This window comes from Ipomoea nil, unplaced genomic scaffold (genome assembly GCF_001879475.1).
Source record: "Ipomoea nil cultivar Tokyo-kokei standard unplaced genomic scaffold, Asagao_1.1 scaffold2283, whole genome shotgun sequence".
NCBI classification, from domain to species: domain Eukaryota; kingdom Viridiplantae; phylum Streptophyta; class Magnoliopsida; order Solanales; family Convolvulaceae; genus Ipomoea; species Ipomoea nil.
Genome location: NW_017618711.1, coordinates 4,101,938 through 4,123,046, shown reverse-complemented (window position 1 = coordinate 4,123,046; position 21,109 = coordinate 4,101,938). Strand labels below are relative to the sequence as shown.

The window sequence follows — 21,109 nt, the reverse complement described above, 5'->3', positions numbered from 1 at the left end:
AATTCAAAGGATGAACTATTATCCTTATCTTTTCTTAAAATCATGTACACACATTCAAATACTGATTGTTAATTTTTCTCGTTATTAAAAAAGAAAAAAAGAAAAAAAAAACAAGGAGCCGAAACAACATGAATGCTCACGGTATTAAGATGTTGGCATAAATTACATATAATATAGTAAAAGTGGTTGGCGAAATTCCATTCAACGCACAATAATAATTGTCATTGCCCATTATTTGATGCCTTCAATATTAAATCCTACCACCATCACACCTAATATAAATTAGCAAATCAATTGGCTCATGCTCTAGCAAAAGTTATTGAGCAAATATCAATTTTGGTCCCATGAGTATTAAAAAAATGACGATTTTAGTCCACATGTTTAATTTCTACTAATTTTCATCCACGACTATTGTTTTAGTACCAATTTTCATCCACAACTATTATTTTAGTACCAAAATTCATCACGCCGACCACTCCTCCATTTAAGACATGTCGAAATCTAAAATTTTTAAGGTCATTTTCGTCATTTTCAATTTAAGATTCCAATTTGAGCATGAATAAAGTGATTTAAGCCATAAGATCGATTCCAAATAGTAGTTATTCTCCTCATCCTACCTTAATTTGAGGAGGAGAATTGTGAATTGGGATAAATCTTAGGGCTTAAATCGCTTTATTCATGCTCAAATTGAGATTTTAATTTGAAAAGGATGAAAATACCCTCAATAATTTCATATTTCGGCATGTCTTAAACGAATGTGTGACCGGCGTGATGAATTTTGGCACTAAAATAATAGTCGTGGATGAAAATTGGTACTAAAACAATAGTCATGGATGAAAATTGGTATAAATTAAATATGTGGACCAAAACTGTCATTTTGCTAATACTCGAGGGACTAAAATTGGTATTTGCTCAAAAGTTATTTGTACTCAGATTGATGTAAGATGTATTTGATAGAGCTTATTTTATAACTTATAACTTATTTTAAGTTACAAATAAGCTATAAGCTCTATTTAGTAAAACATGGGAATCGGAGTTTAAAATAATAGATTATTTTGAAACTGCTACCTCAAGTAGTGTTTCAAAATAAGTTTATGACTGTTAACCTTTTTTTTTTTTTTAATCTTTATTAATATACAAAAATGACACTATATACCCTTCATTAAACAAAAGCATAATATCTTAATTTATCATTTTATGTCTTTTTACACTTATAAGCTAATTCAACAATTAATTTTACAAAACACTTTAATTTCAATTAGTTAGCTTATTAAAATGGAGGACTTTCTTATGGAGAGCTCTGAGTCATATCCTCCATACTACTATAAATTTGCTTTTAAAGAGAGTTGAAGTGAATCCCTTGTGCCCTATGTGTGGTCATGATCCTGAAAATGTTATGCATGCACTTGTTTCATGTGATTATGCTAGACTTGTTTGGCATGAGTCTTCTTTGCCCATCACAAATATTACTGGAGATACTTTTGCTATATGTGTAACACTCCTAAATTTTAAAACTTTTTAACGCTTATGAAATAAAGGCAATTCTATCATTAAATCCCAAACAGAGCATAACTAAACATAATTGTTGGGGTGCTATGCCACATCTGAGCTGGAGAACTCAGATGCACAGGCTAAACTATCTAAACAGCAGAAATCCTCAAATCAATGCCAAGTACATCATCATGGCATGCAGGCCGATAAAAGAACTAAACTAGCTAAGCCATGGGTCCAACTAGCGCGCTCCGGAGCTACTCATCTGTGCCTGAAAGCCAAATATATCTGTTCAGCGAATAATGCTGGTAACCCACTCCAACGCGTTAAATACAATATAGGTAGATATATATAAGAAAAACCATTTTAAAGCCGGAATACATATATACTTATGAAACTCTAATTTAAAATCGAGAATAGACTAAATCAAGCAAGGGTAGACGCATTCATCAGATATAACCATGCACATAAAGATACTAGCATACACCCTAAGGTCACAAGACTATTTCATATCAATAGTATCAGTATTCAATCATTATCTCAAACACATAAACACATTTGGTGGTGCCGCAGGACCAATCGCATGCCATACATGAGGGTTAGCGCATATAGCTCTAACACGGCCCGAAGCACCCTGCCTTGTACCGAAGCACAAGGGGATTGATCGCAACCAATCGATGAATCGCAGCTCATTTATAACGTTTGATCGCAACCAAACGGTGGACCGTAGCCCGAAAAGTATGTATATCTGATCGCAACCAGATTATGGACCACAGCCCTATATATATTTATATACCCGTCCGATCGCAACCGGCCGGGTTAACAGCCGATGGTTCTCAACCCATCCAACTGCCTGTATAGCCAATTGATCGCAACCAATTGGGGTATCATGCACAAATAACACATAGCCAAGCACATGCAACCCACATTAACACATAAGGAGGGGGAATTGGGGAAATCATACATATATAACTTATGCGTGGTCAACCACATTACTAGAGATACGCCTAAGGGTTCATGCATCTTCATCCTAGGCCAACGGGATACCAATTCGACTAGCATGCAATACACAAGACTCTTTTATCCTACGAATGGTACCCGATACATCAAACTAGACTTAAATGCGACAAACGGGGTCCAATGGGACACCACGGGACACGGGGAAACATCAAACGGGAAAAACCACCACATTCCACACTAGAATTCCAGCGGGTGGCCGGCGGGATTTTGTATTGTGCCACCCGACGGCAGCACATCACGAGGCAACGGGTGCCCGGCGGGCAGACGCCTGCCCGCCGGCTGCCCGCTGCCAGGCGGCCTCATGGGGCAGCGGGTAGGTGGTGGGTACCCCTGCCCCCACCTACCCCCCACTGACTCTCATGTAATAATTCGGTCCCGGGATCGCTCGTGAAACCCGAAACCATGTCTAAACACATTTAAACACAAACGACGACGCCACGTAATCAAGTAATGGATTAAAACCAAGAATCACATTAAATACATCCTAACACGACTTCTAAACATGCCAAGACTCAATACCCGATGATGCAAAATCCTGCCCAAACATATCAAGAATATCACAATACAAAATCCACGATTTAACCCTAGGGCTCTAGTCATATTTAAAGCACAAGATCATAATTTATCTTAAAATTAAGAACCTCAAGATTATCACATAAGCATCAAGATCAACACATAAATATCAAGATCATCTCATAAACATCAAGATTATCTCATAATCATCATAAAAGCCTTATCAAGACACAAGCATCGAATTGCATATCAAAGGAGCCAAAGAAGAAGATTATAGCAAGGAAAATAGGTTTTGTTGAGACATGGGTTACCTCTTAGCCTTAATTAGAATCCTTGGCTACTAAGGTTCTTTCTCTAAGATCTCCTCTTCGTGATTTCTCCTACGTTTGGTGATAGGGGAATTCTTGGGAATTCTTGTGTGGTGGAATCTATTGTGGTGTGAATTCTAGGTGCCTCCTATGTCCTTATATATATCTAAGAGTCCTAACTTCGGTCTGAATGGTAGGGATTTACTTTTTCTATTCCTTATAGGACTAAGGGTTTGGTTTAGGGATAAGGGTCCATGATCAATGGTGGACCCTTCTTAATTAATTAAGGGAATTGAATTCTCTTTTAAGGGTAAGTAATTAAATAATTAGTTTGGGTTAGAGGCCGTAACACGGGATGTTACAATATGGCTCAAGAATGTGATGTTTTCTATGACAAAGGGGCAAATGGGACTGGTGGTTGCCGTCCTCTATCACCTTTGGCGCGCAAGAAATCGTATCGTGTGGGAGCTTACGTTGCCTCGGCCCAAGAATACATGGAGTGCGGCTATTTCCTCGTTGTAGGCTTATCGCCAAGTTCATTTGCAAGCTCCATCACCGCCAACCGCTATCGCCAAATCGATGCCTGCGTTTCGGCTGCGTTGCTTCTTCGATGCAGGGTACAAGTCGCTCACGAGAGAAGCCGCATTCGGGGCTGTTTTGCTATCTCACAGTGGCGCTTTCGTGGCGGCATGCAATGGTAAGCTCTCGAGTTGCTTCTCACCGCTCATGGCAGAATCATTGACTTGTAAGGAAGTTCTATCATGGCTCAAGGACCAAAATGTGTTATCCGTAGATCTCCTCACTGACTATTGGGAATTGAGTAGTTGTGTTCGCTCAAGGAATTTGACCATTCGTTCCTATGTTGGGATGATTGTTGACCAATGTAGGGCGTCTATGTCTTTGTTTTTGCGTTGTTCTTTAAATTTTGTATCTAGAGACTCTGTCCCTCCTGACTCTATTTCTTTGCTAGTTCATTAATATACTCCTGCAGTTTTATTTCAAAAATTAGCTACTAGATTTTCAGCTTTATGCTTGCCAAACATGTAATTGTCTGGTAATCTTCTCCCCTTGACGAGGCGTTTGGTTGTAGGGAATTACAATTTCATTCCCACATAATTCTAAAGACAAACAAATTCATTAGTAGTTTGGTTTGAGGGAATTGAAATTCCCTTATTTTCATGGAACCCCCCTTGGTATTTCAATTTCATGGATTTTAGGAAAAAAAAAAATAACTTTGAGACAAAATTACCCCTCTATTTTTAAACCTAAAATTGAAGTTTGACCTCTCTCATTTGATTATAGCGTGTCTTCTTCTTCGGGCACACTGAGGTACGAACCTTAGACCTCTCATTTGAGGGGTCACAACTATACTGCTCGACCACAAGGCGTTTAACTATTACTCTATATACTTATTCTAATTTTATATACACACATATTACTTTAAAATTTTCCTCCTAATTTCAATTCACCTCTTAACATAACTTGTCTATAAAGACTATAAAAATCTATATTTATTAATTATTTGTAAATTGATTGATTCCATTCTGAGTAATTTAAAGTACATATCAAAAGACAAACACTTTGTGCTTAGATGACATGTAGTGACCTCTCTTATGTGAGAGGTCATGAGATTGAGCCTTAGTGGCGTTATTGACTCTATGTCACTATAATCTAATAGAGTTAGTACATATCAAAAAAAAATTACAGTAAATATAATTTATTTATCAAATTTTAAAAAACCGCCTTGTAAACTATTAGTAATTAAAATAAAGTTAGGTTGATACTCTAAAAATGAAATTAAATATTGGGGAAAAAGAGATTATTTAAAAATGGAGGATGATGATGATGATTATGATAAGGTCAAGAAAAGTCAGCAGAGATATTAATGAAATATAGGGTGTGGTCAAATGTGCTGGCGGTGGGTCTATCACCTTCTAGTATTGAGTATTCTATGATCCAATTTGAAAGGATCCCCCGGCATTATTATCGCACATTTTTACTTATTATAATTCAATTCAATGCCAAACGTGATTGCTGCAGCATGACTATTGACTACATCACGCAAGACATTACAATTTGAAAAAAAAAAAAAAAACAATTGTGATATTATCTTCCTCTCAGAGCAATGTATCATCATCTAAACATTTAATAAACAGACAACCATTATGATTTTGTTCTCAACATTTTCCGTAACATGTATAAAATACTATTAGAAGTTTAGAGAAGGGTTATGGTTGGTCAAGGATAGAGGTTTTGGTAACTTGGTGATTGAGATGGACTCGAAGGCAGTCATTAGAGTCTTGACAGATGAAGGGGAGGGGCATAACGATGATGAGGTCGTGGTTCTGGACTGCAAAAGCTTGATTGGGCGGGAGCCGGCGGGGTTGGCCCTGTGAGATTCTCTCACATGCTAAGGGAAGGGAACAAGTGTGTCGACTGGTTAACGAATCTTGAGTAGCATAGAGATTGAGGGACAATGGTTCTTGATCAGGAAGCACTCGCGGATATGATTCCTAAAGTCTAGCTCATATTATGTGCATGGTACAATGACCTTTTTTTTCTTCATTTTTTATTCTATTGTTCAAATTAAAAGTAAGAAATGAGAAGGGTAATGAGTTTTATGATTATTAAAAGATTTAAATTCAATAATAGGCAAACAAAAGGTATCAAACCTAATAATAAGATATAAATTTCCCTAACCGAAAGCTACATATATTTTCATTTCGTGAACCAAACACCATATTAGTTTATTCACAATAAGTTTTACACACTTTACCTGTCTTGATTTTATTGAAAATTTTAAAAAATTGTAACATATTAAAAAAAAAAAAAAACTAATTAGAGCAGGATTTGACTATAATATAATATAGTTTAGTATTGCTTATGAAATAATTGTGTTGTAAATTTGTAATTTCGTAAGATAAAATGGTCAAATAGACTCCTAAACTTTATTAGAAAAATCAATTAGGCTTCTGAACTTTTAAAAATGTAATTAAACCCTTCAACATGTTATTTTAGTGCATAAAAGCTCAAAATCCGATTAATGATATGTAATAGCTAGTCACTAGAGTTCCGGTGACACTCATGTCAACTCCGGCGACACTCCGACCAACTATGGGAACTAACTCCCATCGACTGCCAAACAGTTGTCGATCACCTTCTCTAGCAAAAGAAGGAGACCAACTCGGTCGCCTTCTCATACCAGAGAAGGTGACCGGTGACTGTTCGGCAATCGCTGGTATTAGTCTCCGGAATTAGTCGAAATATCGTCGAAAATAATTGGAGCGTTATCGTAACTCTATTAATCAGTTATTACTGACTACTAATCAATTTTTAAGCATTAATACATCAAAATAACATATTAATAAATTTAGTTACACCTTTTAAAATTAAAATACCTAATTAACTTTTTGAATAAAATTTAAGTCACTATTTAATCTTTGCATTCTGTAGTGAGTGGGGTTATGGATCCAATGGGTGAAAGATAAAAAATAGGATGACTAGTCAATTGAAGGCAGCAGTAGCCAGTAGTTAGCCGTGAACCAATTTTCAATGATTAAATATCTTTTGACTTTGATAACAAAAATGGAATGGTAGTAGAAATGTCCCATTTTGCTGCCTAAAATCTCGAAAATATTTTAGGCTATCCGTATTTTGAAAGAGCAAAGCTACATATCTACATAAATACATATCCCTTATATATTTCTCCTCTTGTGATATCATTTAATTAGTAATTAAATTTATTTTTTAATTAATAAATTAGACAATTTAAAATATTCAATAAATAAAAGTCACATCATAAAAAGAAAATTTGAGCAGAAATATTCTAAAGGGGAAAATAACATTTTTCTTTTTGAAATAATTCTTTACAAGTGGATCATGTTTGATATTATGAAATTGCAATTTGTATTATTTTTTATTTTCACAATTCCAACTCACCCAAAACATAATATAATAATAATATTTAAAATAACAAAAAGTCAAAATAAGGACACAAAAGCTGTTTTGGGGGACAAATGTTACGAGTATATTTTTGCAAAGCTTTGAGAAATAAATAAAATAAAATAGAATAAAAATCTTCTCAAAAAATAGAATAAAAATCTAGCATGGTTGTGCTTGTGCCACGCCATATTGCTATTTGCATCCCTTTCAATGATGCATGTTATTAATCACAAAAGTTAGGCAAATTATACCATAGACTAGGTTGATATTGTATTGTGAATGATGGTTTAAAATAATATTCAAATTATGTGTATGTAGTTAGGCGATGACAAAATTATTGTGTGGATTATGATCTACATAGGTGTGTAGATCATGATACTTTTAGTATATACTAAAAGTACATTATTTATGTACTAAATGTACATTATTTGATAATATATATAAAAAAAAGTTATGTACTTTTAAATAATACACTTTATGTAAACAAATAATGTATTTTTAATATATTAAAAATGTACTTTTTATTTATAGTTCACACAAAATGGTCCATGGGGAATAATGATTGTTAAAAGATTATGTACTTGTAAATAAATTGAAAACATATAATTATTCTTGGCCCATTCTTCGAGCCATTGTCTATGTTATTTGGGCCGCCATTTTGGATTGATACTTTAGCCTTTGTACACACTCTTTTAGGTTTAGCGCCCTGAGCAACAATACTACTATTTTCCTACCCCTACAATACTACTATTTTCCTACCCCTATTCTATACTTTCATACCGAGTTTATGGTGGACCCGGTTCCAACAAAACCATCAAACTTATTTGCATATTAATAACTATAACTATATAATAAATAACAACAAATGAGTTTTGTTTCACATTCTTTTATCAGTGTAAATGTGTAATTATCCTAGTTTTTTTTATTTCGAATGTTCAAATGTACAATAGAAAATAAATATTAAAACCGAATAACAGTCAAAATGCGGGGATAGCTCAGTTGGGAGAGCGTCAGACTGAAGATCTGAAGGTCTCGTGTTCGATCCACGATCACCGCAAGAAAAGTCTTTGTTTGTTGTTTCGACGCGCAACCATTGCAAATTCTTAAACTTTTTTGGAATTAACAATTAGCGTTTACATAAGAAGGAATCAACAATTATCGTTTACAAACACTATAGTCTTAACATAATTTGTAAAAACATACAAATATCTGTCATCTTCCTATTCTCAAACTACCGCCATTTTTTATTTTTTGCCTTTGTACAACTCAAATTCTTGATACGGAATTATGATGGAGAAAACTATTTGAATATTTTTGTACTAGTCTTATATTGGTCATCAATATAATTCATAATGAACATTCGCTTTTATCTTGTCAGGTTAAGTAAAACTTATATTACGAGTCTAAAAGTAATTAAATTTATTTTTATATTGTAACATCAAGGAGTGAAGATATATCAAAATTAAAAATAAAAAATAAAAATTGACATTTTTAGTTCTTAAATTATTTAATAATTGTTGATTCAATCATTGAATTTTTCTCGCAACTTTTCATCTTTCATTTATTACTTTGTTGGTTTTTTTTAAACACATAAATGGATCGAACTATTAAAACTTAGATAAAAATGGCATTTTTGGTTCTTCCAAATTCACTTTTTATTCATTAATTGTTATCTTAGCGAGTTAGTGGCTTTTTAAAACCATTACTAGATGAAACTCTTTTTTTTTTTTAGGAACTAGATGAAACTCTTAAAACTTAATTAATAGAAGTTTTATAAAACTTAAAATCAAAAGGATAAAATTGTAATTTTGTAATGACATTCTTATTATTTGTAATAAGAATATTCACCACTTTAGACCATTTGATTTTCTATTCGTTACTGCAAATGTATGTCTAAATTATTATTTTTTTATTATATTTTACTCCTCATGTTTTATTTCTCAATCATTAACACAATTTAATTTTAATAAAAAAATTTAATGCATTTATTCTAAATTTTTTCAGTATAATATTTACGCATAAATCTAAAAATTTAATCTTTGAAATCTTTTTTGGTGTCATACTCAAAAAATTTCTTTGTTTGGACAATAAACATATATAGAATACAGTAAAAACTTTTTCTAATTGTTGTTGTTACATGATACTCGAATTGTAACTATATAAAATCGATTAGGCAAGTGCACCTATCGTTTTTTAGTATAGAGGATTGAGTAGCGAGTGTCGTATTCCACAGGGACTATAAGTTGTTTTATTATGTAGCATTTGGTAAAATGTGTAATAGAGTTTTGGAAAAATGGAAAATAAATAAATAAAGCAATAGATGAAAAGTTAGGGCAAGGGAAAAAGCCAAGCAAGTTTGAGAAAATCAATTAATGAGAAAAGGGTACTTGGATCTATGGATTCCCTATGATATCCATCATTGACCATAATTAAACATGCTAATAATAATTATTTATACCTAAAACCACGAGACCTCCTAATTTATGCTAACATCTTTTCAAGAGTATTAACAACTAATCCTAGGTTGATTAACCAAAATCCCTTTTGAACCAAAATCTTCCTTAAGGATTGAATTAAAGATTTGTGAGTTCTACTGAACGATTTGACTCAAACACAGAGGATTGGTATAATCCTATCTCTATGGTTGCATTTCACTTCTTCCAATTGTGTGGGATCTACATGAACTAAGGATATCGCTATCTCAAATATCATGCACCAATCAACAATCTAATAAGCATGGAATTATTGATTCAAGAACAATCAAGAAACACAATTCGATCTAAGGATAAACCTTCATAAATTAGCAAGAAACAATTAAGAACATGGTCTCAATTTAGGGTTCAGCATAAATCCAAGTACTAAAGCGTTTAGCCTCTTAATATGGAGGCAAACACAAAAGAAATTAAAGAAATGATAAAAGAAACGAAGAATATAGAAAAAAAAAACAAAAAAAAAAAACCCTTTAATCGGTGAAGAAATATTGATTCCAAACTTCCCCAAGATGTAAAGATGTCTTTCAAAGAGAGATTGAAGCCCCCAAATGTGTCTTGGAATGTTTCCTGAAGTCTAGGGTTGAAAAATTCCTCCAAAAGAGTTAAAAACGTTGCTCAAATAGATTCTAGAAAACTGTCACGCGTAGTGATTTCTTTCCACATTTTTCTTCATGTTATGGGCAGGGTATTTGAAATATTTGAACATAAAAGTTGTAGAGGGCTTTCGTAGCTTTCCAGGGACACTTAAATCACCTCAATTTGACTTCATATGAAAGAGATATGATCGAACTACTATCTGCATTGAACTACAAAATTTCCAATCCTTGGCAACGTCGTCAATTTTTTATGTGTAGCTAGGGGAAGCTTGGGTGTTTTGTCATTTTCTCGGGATTGGGGGTTATGACACGTAATATGCAATCACAATCAACTAGGCACTAGCATATGGAAATTAACAAGAAGCTAAGCAAACAACAAGTTTAAGGCAACGATATGATAATTAAACAAGATAGCACAAACACATATTAACAAGATATAAACATGAAATAAATAAATGGGACACAAGCTAGAGAGCATTATCTACTAGATGCGTCAACAACCTATGGGATTCAGAATAACAAATAACCAAGGAATCGAGGGGATGCACTGAGGTATCCTAGTCTAAAGACACTTCCATGAGCAAATAAACAAGGAATTGCCCCACTCTCGTGGTGAATCAATTCCAAGTTCATCAAGCACACAAAGCATCTAAAGCCCTCAATTTCTCCTATTTTCATAGGAAGAAATAAGATTTATGCAAGGAGTGACTCAGAATCTTGACTCAACTTACGTGGTAGCCAAAATTCCTCCAAAAACATGCTAATGAATGTTGTACACCAAACATTAACAAGATACAAACACAAATTCTTCATAAACTCAAGAACCCTAGGTTAGAATTCTACCCATTATTCAATAATCACAAATAAATCATCAAGGTAGACCATCCAACCCTAACTCAAGTCCAAAAGCTAATTACTCACACATTATAAGCATAAATAAAGGGAGAACACAAATGTAAATCATAAACATTGCATAAGAAAAGAGATAAGGAAAGAAAACTTCTATAGTGACAAATGAAGATGAAATCTTAGAATCCAAGAGTTGAATCTTCAATACAAACTCCAAAGGCAATAAAGAACCTTAAATCTAGCCTAATATATTCTAGATTGATAATAGAAAAAACGAGAGAAAACAAACTCATCCACTTAGGATTTGAGTTGGGGACAAAATCCACGGAGATGAGAAAGAGATTTGCATATACTCAGAGGTTCCATGTCGCGAGGCTTGTCATGAGGTAACGAGCCTTGTGACGACAGAAAGAGAGGTGCACTGGAAGAGGGTGTCACGCCCGGTGTCATGGCATGACACTATGCATGACAATATGCAATTATCAGCTGGAACAATCTTCATGGGGGCATTACTGTGTGGCTTTGTGCTTGAAAAGAATGCATTAGCTACTAGAGATTGATGCCACATAGCAGATTACGACATGGTGAAGGCAGTGCCACGAGTCTTCCAGTTGCATGATGGAGCTCGTGGTCAGCAGATAATTGAACACTGGACATCGGCTTCACGTGGTGCTTCACGGCATGGGAGATGGCATGACCAGCAGAGCTTTGCATACTAGAAATGGCGCTTCACGTAATGCGCTACTGCGTGGTGGTGTGGTGTGACACAGCTAGAGGTAGTCTTCAAGGCTTGTTTTTGCTCCAAAATTCTCTTAATTTTCTCCTCTTTGGCTCCAAAGCTTTCCTACCCAAACTCCTTGCAAAATAACACAATTTAGTCCTATTCTCATGAAAACTGGAAAGAGGAAAAAATATGAACAAATAAATACTTATCAATATACTTTGTATGTGTAGATCCCACATCATTGGAATGAGTGGATTGCAACCTAGAGAAAGGATGACATCAATACTTAGTGTTCCAGTCAAATCATTCAATAGAACTCACAAATCTTTAATGCAATCTTTGAGGTTTTTGATTCAAAAGAGATTCTGATTAATCAACATGGAAATTAGTTACGTTGTTAATACTCTTGAGAAAAATATTAACATAAATTAGGAGGCCTCGCGGTATCATTAATATACAATTGTTGTTACTGTTTATGTATTATGACTAATGATGTCCAAGGGGAATTCATAGATTCAAGTAACCTATAATTATGAGTAAAATTCACTTTTGGTCTTACACTTATTGTGCATTGGATACATTTTGCCCACTTTTATTAAATTTGTCACATTTTGTCCAGACTTTTTAAAAGGTGGACACTTTTGGTCCAACGTCTAAATTGACGTTAAGCTTCTGTGAGATTGAAGAGCATTTAGACCGTGGACCAAAAGTGTCCACCTTTTAAAAAGTCTGGACAAAATGTGACAAATTTAATAAAATCGGGCAAAATGTGTCCAATTGAACAATAAATGTAGGACCAAAAGTGGATTTTACTCTATAATTATTGGTTGTCTTCCCCAATTTTGCTTGATTTTCTTTGTTTGGCTTGGGTATTGATTAGTCTTTCATTTTCATTTTTATTTGATCCCTCACCAATATTTAGGCTATATATATATATATATATATATATATATATATATAGAAAGTGTTTTTTTAGTATAGAAAGTTGAGTAACGAGTGTTGTATCCCACAGAGACTACGAGTACTAGTATCAAGCAACTTATACTAGTATTCGTAGTCTCTGTGGGATACAACACTCGTTACTCAACTTTCTATACTAAAAAACAACTTTCTATATTAAAAAACGGTAGGTGCACTTGCCTAACTGAGGGGGGGGGGGAGAGGGGGGGGGGGGGGGGAATCGGCTATCAATGTGTTATCTTGGAATAAAATTGATTTTAAAATGGTTTTACCTTCTTACTCAAAGATACCACACCTAAACTTAACAACTTTAAACCATAAAAATGGATCATTTATCCAAGATCACCAATCTACCACCAAACGTATTTTCGGCGAATTGTGTTATATACACTAGCTAGGTATAAAATTCAATTTGAAAATGGTTTACCCTTCTAACTCAAAACTATAACAACTAGTTCAAACAACTATAAATGATCAAAAAATCATTTATCTATTTTTTTGGTGTATCTAGGATTTTCACCGTCGGACACAATGACTAATCTCATCGCCGAATTGTAGACACCTTTTTTGGGTGGAATAGTTGACCTGAAGATTTAAGGCTGCTCCATACCCAATGATTTATCTATGATAACCCATTTGCCACCTAGGATATTTCCAATGGATTGTGTTATATATGCTAGCTAGGTATAGATTTCAAATTAGAAATGTTTTCCCTTTCTTACTCAAAAGTACCACACCTAAACCAAGACAATTGAAACCATCAAAACAAATCATCTTTTATGTGTGATAACCCATACTCCATCTACTCACGGCTGAAAATCCTGCTATTTCCGTCCAACTTAAAGTTGGACGGAAAATGGGGGTTATTGATCGGAAAACGGGTTTCCGTCTAAAATGAGACCTCAAAAAAATGACCGATAATTCCGTCCAACATCAAATGTCGGTCGGAATTTACGTCCAACAGGTCAAAGTTGGACAAAAAATTCGGATGGTAACCCACCATTTTTAGGATGGGAATTTCCGTCCAACTTTGACCCGTTGGATGGAAATTCTGGATGGCAATCCACTATTTTAGGATGGAAACTTTCGTCCAACTTTGACCTGTTGGACAGAAATTTCGACCAACAGGTTGATCAATAATTATGACTAACTTTGACCCGTTGGACGGAAAATCCGGATGGTAACCCACATTTTAAAATGAAAATTTCCGTCCAACTTTGAACCGTTGGACGAAAATTGTGACCAACAGGTTGGCCGGAATTTGTAATCAGATTGACAGGAAAATCTAAATTTATATAAATTATTTTTTTTTATTTTGATCTTGCTATAATTTTGTTTTACCTGTTATCAATACATCTTATATCATAAAAAAAGTAATGTACACACTATCTAAATTCAAAATGAAAATACTTAAATATCAAAATTATTTACCACCAAAAGATAGTATCGTGTGCATAAATATTTAAGCAATGCCATATTGCCATACACATGTAACACCCCCTTTTTCTAAAATCTAAATACCAAATAATTACGCTTAAACAAGATAAATAAACAAGGGTTAGATAACTAAAATCATTCAAAAGATCACTAAGGGTGTTACCGCCACAGCCATCACTCACGGTGACTGCACATGCTACAAAAATAGTTAACCAACTAAAGTCAAGCTCTACAAACATCATAAACTTGGGGAACAAACACCAGTGTCCACGCACCACAAAAGATCAGTTTAAACAACAACTAACAACAGTTTAAATAAGGTAGAAACTACTCTAGTATCTACCACTTCAAACTACGCACTAACTACCACGTGCGCTCTCAAATACTGGGTCCACCTGAAAGGGGTTATAAAAACAAGTAGGAAAATAAACTCGTTAGCAAATTAATGCTAAGTATAAAACCACTCAACCCTGTAAAGTAATATAGATATAGATTTGAAAAACATTTGGCATTCACACGCAATCTCAAGTATGAATATAACCACTTACAACACTTAATCAACAATCACAGTATATACTCATAAACACTTCTATATGCTTGCAACCTATACTTCATATAATCATGCTTTCCTCAAATACTCAACTTTAACACATTCTCATGCTTCAAACAGTTATCTCTAAACATAGTTCATTATGCAATACTCATACTCAACTGATAGATAAGAGATAACTTAAAACTCAACAAACAAGATCATGCTATCATGCCAACTCTTAAATAACAATGAAAACTGTACTTCTCAAAATGCTCTAAATGCAACTCATGCTAAGTCATGCAACAAGATATGACATAATGCTTTAAATATAGATATACTCTCGCTCTTTATATAAAAAGAACATTTTCTGTGGAGGTTTCTGTTAACTCACCTTTCTCTTCTTTCTTCTTTCTTGCTTTCTTTCTTTCTTTTTGTTGAGTCACTTAACTCGCTTTTCTCTTCTTTCTTACATGCTTTCTCTCTTCTTTCTCAATCTTTCTCATGATTCTCTTTTCTCTTCTTTCTCAATCTTTCTCTTTATGCGAGGCAGGTACTCCGCCGTAGCGAAGTCCTAGCCAACGGTGCATCTCTTGCAACCGCCACATCCGTATCAACGGAACCTCAAACTCGTGGGGGAGGTAGGAACTTCACGAATCGTGAATGGACCTATCCGGGCTCGGCAATCTAGCTGTCTTAATACTCAACTCGCCCACATAATCAGTACTCGTGGTTCTTAATCTTTCTTTCTTTCTTTCTTTCTTTCTCTGTGGAATCAGGTATCGTACTTTCAGTGTGCACACTCCCTAACCAGGATTCCAAGCCCGGCGGGTAGTATCCAACCTAGCAACTCGGAAATATCGACCAAGTTACTTCTAAAATATCTGTCGATCATCTGTGACCGTTTCTTTCCTTCTTCATAATTTCTTTCTTTCTCTTTTCTTCCGAAGGGACATAGTCCTAACGGTCCTCCAAAAACAACGTTTGCCTCACATAAATAGATACATATATATCTCATGCAATTTCTTTTCTCATGCAAATAAACTCTATAATATGCAAGCTTCTCAATGCACATAAATCTCAAACAACTTCTCTTTCTCACATTTTAGAAATAAATTTATCATGCAATCTTCTTAATGCAAAAAGGTAGTGATTTTCCAAAATAGATATAGGTTTTTGAAATAGAACTTAGGCTTAACTTAGAGCCTTTAATGCATAAACCTTGAAATGTGCTAAAACTCATTCACTGTAAATATGGAAAATATGCATTGTTTCATTCCAAAATCTCAACAACTTAGCAAATCTTCTCATCAAATACTATTAAGTATTAAACATGCTTCTCAACAATTTATAAACTCAAATGCTACAAAATTTCTTCACTGACTCAAGTTCACAGAACAACACAGAGCATTCATTCTTCAAATCTTCTAACTGTTAAACATGCTTTGTAACTCCAAATCAGACGAAAATAACTTCTACTAGCGCGTTGTAACGAGCTCGAGTGTCCGAGCCTCAAGGGCCCACGAATCATGATCCGAACAACACATAGCTGAGCCACAGAGGGCCCCGCCATTATAAACTTTGGCCTGGCGTAGCTTGGTGACGGGGCTTGTGAAGCCCCGCTAAGCAGCGGCCCTGGGCAACGGATCCTCCTAGGATCTATTCTCACGGTCCGTCTCTCCACGGGTCTAGCCAGCGGGCCTTGCCTAGGTCCGTTGGCTAGATCCGTGAGGTCTTCTGGTGCACAGACAGTGTGCACCAGAGCCCTCTTCTTCACCTGAAAACATCTCAGATCAATAATATACACATTCAGACCTCAATAAATCAATCATAGATCATCAACAACACACAAATAGCTCATCAACAAATATTATCTAGCATTTCTCAACATCTATCTCACAATTCTAGCATTTAACAGAGCAAAACTTAGTTTGGGAATCCGTGATTTATACCTTGTGTGTTGCCTCCTCTTGTGTGGATCCCCCTTTCCTCTCTAACTCAGATATTACTTCCTGCACCACCTATTATCCTCAAACAACAAAGATATACACAAAGCTTAAGGGAAAGAACTTAGAGATTGAAGGTAAAGATGGATAACCTAGGAGATGAGATGAAAATGGATGGATGAGATGAAAGCCAAAATCACTTACTGTGTTCTTCTTCTTCTACAAGGCTGAGAGTTTGGGAGTGGAGAGGCAAAAGAGGGGATCAGAGAAATCAATAGAATAGTGTTGTTTAAATAGGGTTCAAAACCCTAGGTTGAAAATGATTGGTTGAAGGGTAGAAGGGTAATCTGACTTGCTCACAAAAATCTCAGACAATTGCTTGGCTTATAGAGGTCTTCAGGGTCCATCTTATAACATAGACCATGGTCTTAAAAAATGATTTTAGACAACTTGGGGTCAAAAATAGATTTTCTAAAAGATAGTTTCTAATTAAAACACTTGGTTCAGGTTTCACAGGTTCCTCTTAGGTTTCACTCAGATTGACTTTTTGGGTCAAAACTTGGTACATAAATGTACCCGAAACTTAGGATTTTCAAAATAGGATATTTCTTGGTGTTGAATTGATTTAAAAACTCGAGTTAAAATATTTAATTAATACACCATTTTCGAAAAAATTTGGAAAAGTGAAAATAAATATTTTGGAATTCTATAAAATAGGATTTAGGAAAAATATTTTTGCTTCATTTGTGGCAAAATGCGCCACAAGTTATTTGATTGCAAGGTTCCAAAGAATAAGAACAAGACTTCTCAAGTCAACGTTGTAGAAGGTAATCAGAATGAGTACAAAATCATCATCTCAACTGTGGTGACTAAGGTAATCATGGTTAGATCTAACTAGGAAGAATGGTACATTGGCACTAGTGCAACCCAACACACCTAGCACCATCGGGAGGTAGTGAATCGATTTTAAGGAGAGTATGAGTACACACGACTCGAATTTCTCCTTTTTTTTTTCCTCCTTTTCTTGATCTTTGGGTGTTTATTCTAATTTATAAAATCCTCTTTTCGTTTTTATTTATTTTGTATACATAAATTCGAACCTACTAGTTTCGTACTAATTTGCGGTTGGGATTATTTTTATAAAATTATAAATTCCTATTCATTACCTACAACTAGGTCATGTTAATTTTATTTTGTGTGTATATTAGTTAACATTGACCATATTCATACATTCCAAATTAATGTTAATCACAAATGTGAAGTTTGTGTTGAGACATAACTAATTAATGAGAACTCATTTTTAAATGAATTGAATGAAATATATATGAAACAACTTTAATTAATCCATAGCGGTGTATATATGCGATTACAAATTGATACAAACAAGATGTGGTAATAAATGTTGTATTATTAGTTTTTATGAGGACATGGGATCCCGGGGGGAGGGAGAGGGGAAAGCATTTTATTGGGAAAGTGTTGACCCAAGTAGGGTGTCCATTTTTATTGATGAGGTGTGAAGGAAACATTGAACGAAATATTAAAAAAAGTATAGCCAACAAAATTCAAACCTATAACTTATGGATTAACAACACAGCCGCCAAGCCACTCAAGATCTTGTTTACTAAAGGGCGGGATATACTCCACTTATGCATGGGAAGTGCGCTTGAAGCAAAGTAGTGGAGGACACATGTGTGACCAAGAATGAAGGTTGCCTGATGCTTTACATTTGTCAACCATCCGTGAGTTCTTCAACAATATAAATAGGGTGTCTTGTCTCCTTTTAGAAATCATCCCTTAGAATCACTTAATCCCCCCTGGGCTAGTGATATAGGTTCCTAACCTTCAACTCATACACCAAGTTTCGATTTCTAGTAGCTCAGACTTTGTATGCACTCTTTTAGATCTAGCGCCCCGTGCAATAATACTACTATTTTTCTATTCACGTTTTGTACCTCTATATCCGATTTATGGTGTATGTAGTTCCAACAAAATTATAAATTTTATTGACTATAATACAGGGACCTCATAGGTAATTTGACCTAGTATGTGTATTTGTTCAAAAGCAAAGGTGAAGCCTGGTAGCCACTTTGCAAATCCATAGCCAAGACGTTCTGATTGTGCTGTTTAGCCCCTCAACTAGATAAATTATGGAGTTTACATCAACAATAATGTCGTTGTAGTATAGTGGTAAGTATTCCCGCCTGTCACGCGGGTGACCCGGGTTCGATCCCCGGCAACGGCGCGTTAAAAGTTTTGCCACTTCATGTTGTTTAGCGCCTGGCATTCCGTTTAAATAATAAGAATTCTGAAGTTCACATAATCGACAATGTCGTTGTAGTATAGTGGTGAGTATTCCCGCCTGTCACGCGGGTGACCCGGGTTCGATCCCCGGCAACGGCGTTTTTCGGCTTGCTTCTGTAGATTTTATGTATTCCATTTCAGCGCTTCTCTTGATTGGTCAAAGACTTTTAAGTGATATATTTTAGATGAGTTTCATAAAATATTTTAAACTTTCATAAATTTTGTATGATTTTATAAAAGTTTGTATGCAAATATTTATAAACTTTGATATATTTTAGATGAGTTTCATAAAATATTTTGTATGATTTTATAAAAGTTTGTATGAAAATATTTATAAACTTTAAAAAACTCTGCAAAAGTCATTAAAATTCTAAATTGATTATACCCTTACAAACATTTTATAATTTTTATTAATACATTATTTATAATTTTCTTACAAAAACTTTTATAATATATAATATATTTTTTTATAAATCATAAATAAATTAATGCATTGCAAAAATAAAAATGAAAAAATTGATTGCCACAAAAATAGAGTGTATTATTATACATAAAGACAATATCATTCAAATTTTACTAAATGATATAACCAATAAAAATGTTTGTTGAACTAATAATACAATTAATGTTGCCAATAAATGTTCAAAAAAATTTTTTTTTTTTTTGAGTTAATGTCATTTTTGGTCATAGACTTATTAGGCGTTGGATAGTTTTCGTCCTTCATAATAAAAATTGCCAATTTGTAGCCACACTTATTGATCGTTGGACACTTTTAATCCTCCGTCATTTCAATTGTCTGTTGACTGTGAAAATGAAGGGCAATTCTGTCTTTTTATGACTCCTTCTTCTAATCTTTTTTTTTTCGATTTGTGCAGTTGCAGCTTTCTAATCATTCTTCTAATCCTTTCATTCCTTCATTAAGTTGTTGTCGACAAGAAGAACATGTTCCAAGGCGTTTGAAGATAGCAGCTGTAGCGGTTGCGGCGGTGGTAGTAGTGGAAGTGGAGGTGTTCTCTGGCGATGGCAGTCGGTGGCAGATGTGGCGGTTGCGACTGTGAACAACGGCAGCAATAAGGAGATCCAATTGAAGCGGTGAAGAGCAACAGTCGGTTGGCGTGCTGTGGAAGCGAGAGTAGCATAAGTGAATAAGCTTAACCGGCGAGATTGATGATGATGTTATTCCGGCGAGCAGCGACGATGGGCATGGGCATATTGTGATTGTCAGAAACAAATCAGAAAGAGATCCAACACCTTTGGTCTTCGCTCTGTCTTTCTCTCCCTCGTCCACGAGCAGCAGCGGCCATCAGCACCGTTTACGCCACCACTTTGGAACCAAAGAAGGGAGATCTGGACACAATTGAACCAATCACCTCTGGTTTCATCATGGTGTTTTGCCTAATAAGTTTACCTACCCTTTTGTTCTTAAGGCATGTGCTGGCATTGGAGACTTGAGGCTAGGCGAAACGGTGCATGGATTAGTGGTGAAGTTGGGGTTCGGTGATGATAGAAATGTTTTGAACACTCTGGTTCATATATATTGTTGCTGTAGCGGTGGGGTTGAGTATGGGAGAAAGGTGTTCGATGAAATGCTTAAGTGGGACTCGGTTGATTGGTGTGGGTCTTCAAATCAGATAGCAATTGCTTCAAATTTCATACGAAACACTTCGAATTAGTTAAATATTTACTTCGAATAGGGTTCTTCGAGTCTTTGGAAACCTTGTTCGCCATTCTCCGACGGCGGCGATGTTACGGAGTTCGTCGCGGGGTTCATCAGGCTGGTGATTGGCGGCGACGGCGACCCCGGGGATTTGGGGCCCACGTCGAATGAGGAGGTGAAGCTCCACCATTCGATGCAATGGATCTCTGTGCTGCCCTGAATGAAATAGTTCACGTACTTGTGAGATTGAACGGGATGGATAAGAATAGGAGCTTTGGTTGGATATTGTCAAGATTTGGAGAAGAAGACATAAAAAGACATCAATACCCTTCAATTTCACGGTC

At 35.1% G+C, this 21,109-nt stretch overlaps 3 non-coding genes across 3 annotated transcripts; all 3 read left to right on the top strand.

The window, feature by feature from the left end:
• The first annotated feature begins 8,258 nt into the window (after window positions 1-8,258).
• Window positions 8,259-8,331, top strand: TRNAF-GAA. Its single transcript has one exon. It is a non-coding gene; the product is annotated as a tRNA-Phe (tRNA).
• Window positions 8,332-18,977: 10,646 nt separating this feature from the next.
• On the top strand, window positions 18,978-19,049 carry TRNAD-GUC. Its single transcript has one exon. It is a non-coding gene; the product is annotated as a tRNA-Asp (tRNA).
• An 86-nt stretch (window positions 19,050-19,135) lies between these two features.
• Window positions 19,136-19,207, top strand: TRNAD-GUC. Its single transcript has one exon. It is a non-coding gene; the product is annotated as a tRNA-Asp (tRNA).
• Window positions 19,208-21,109: the final 1,902 nt, after the last annotated feature.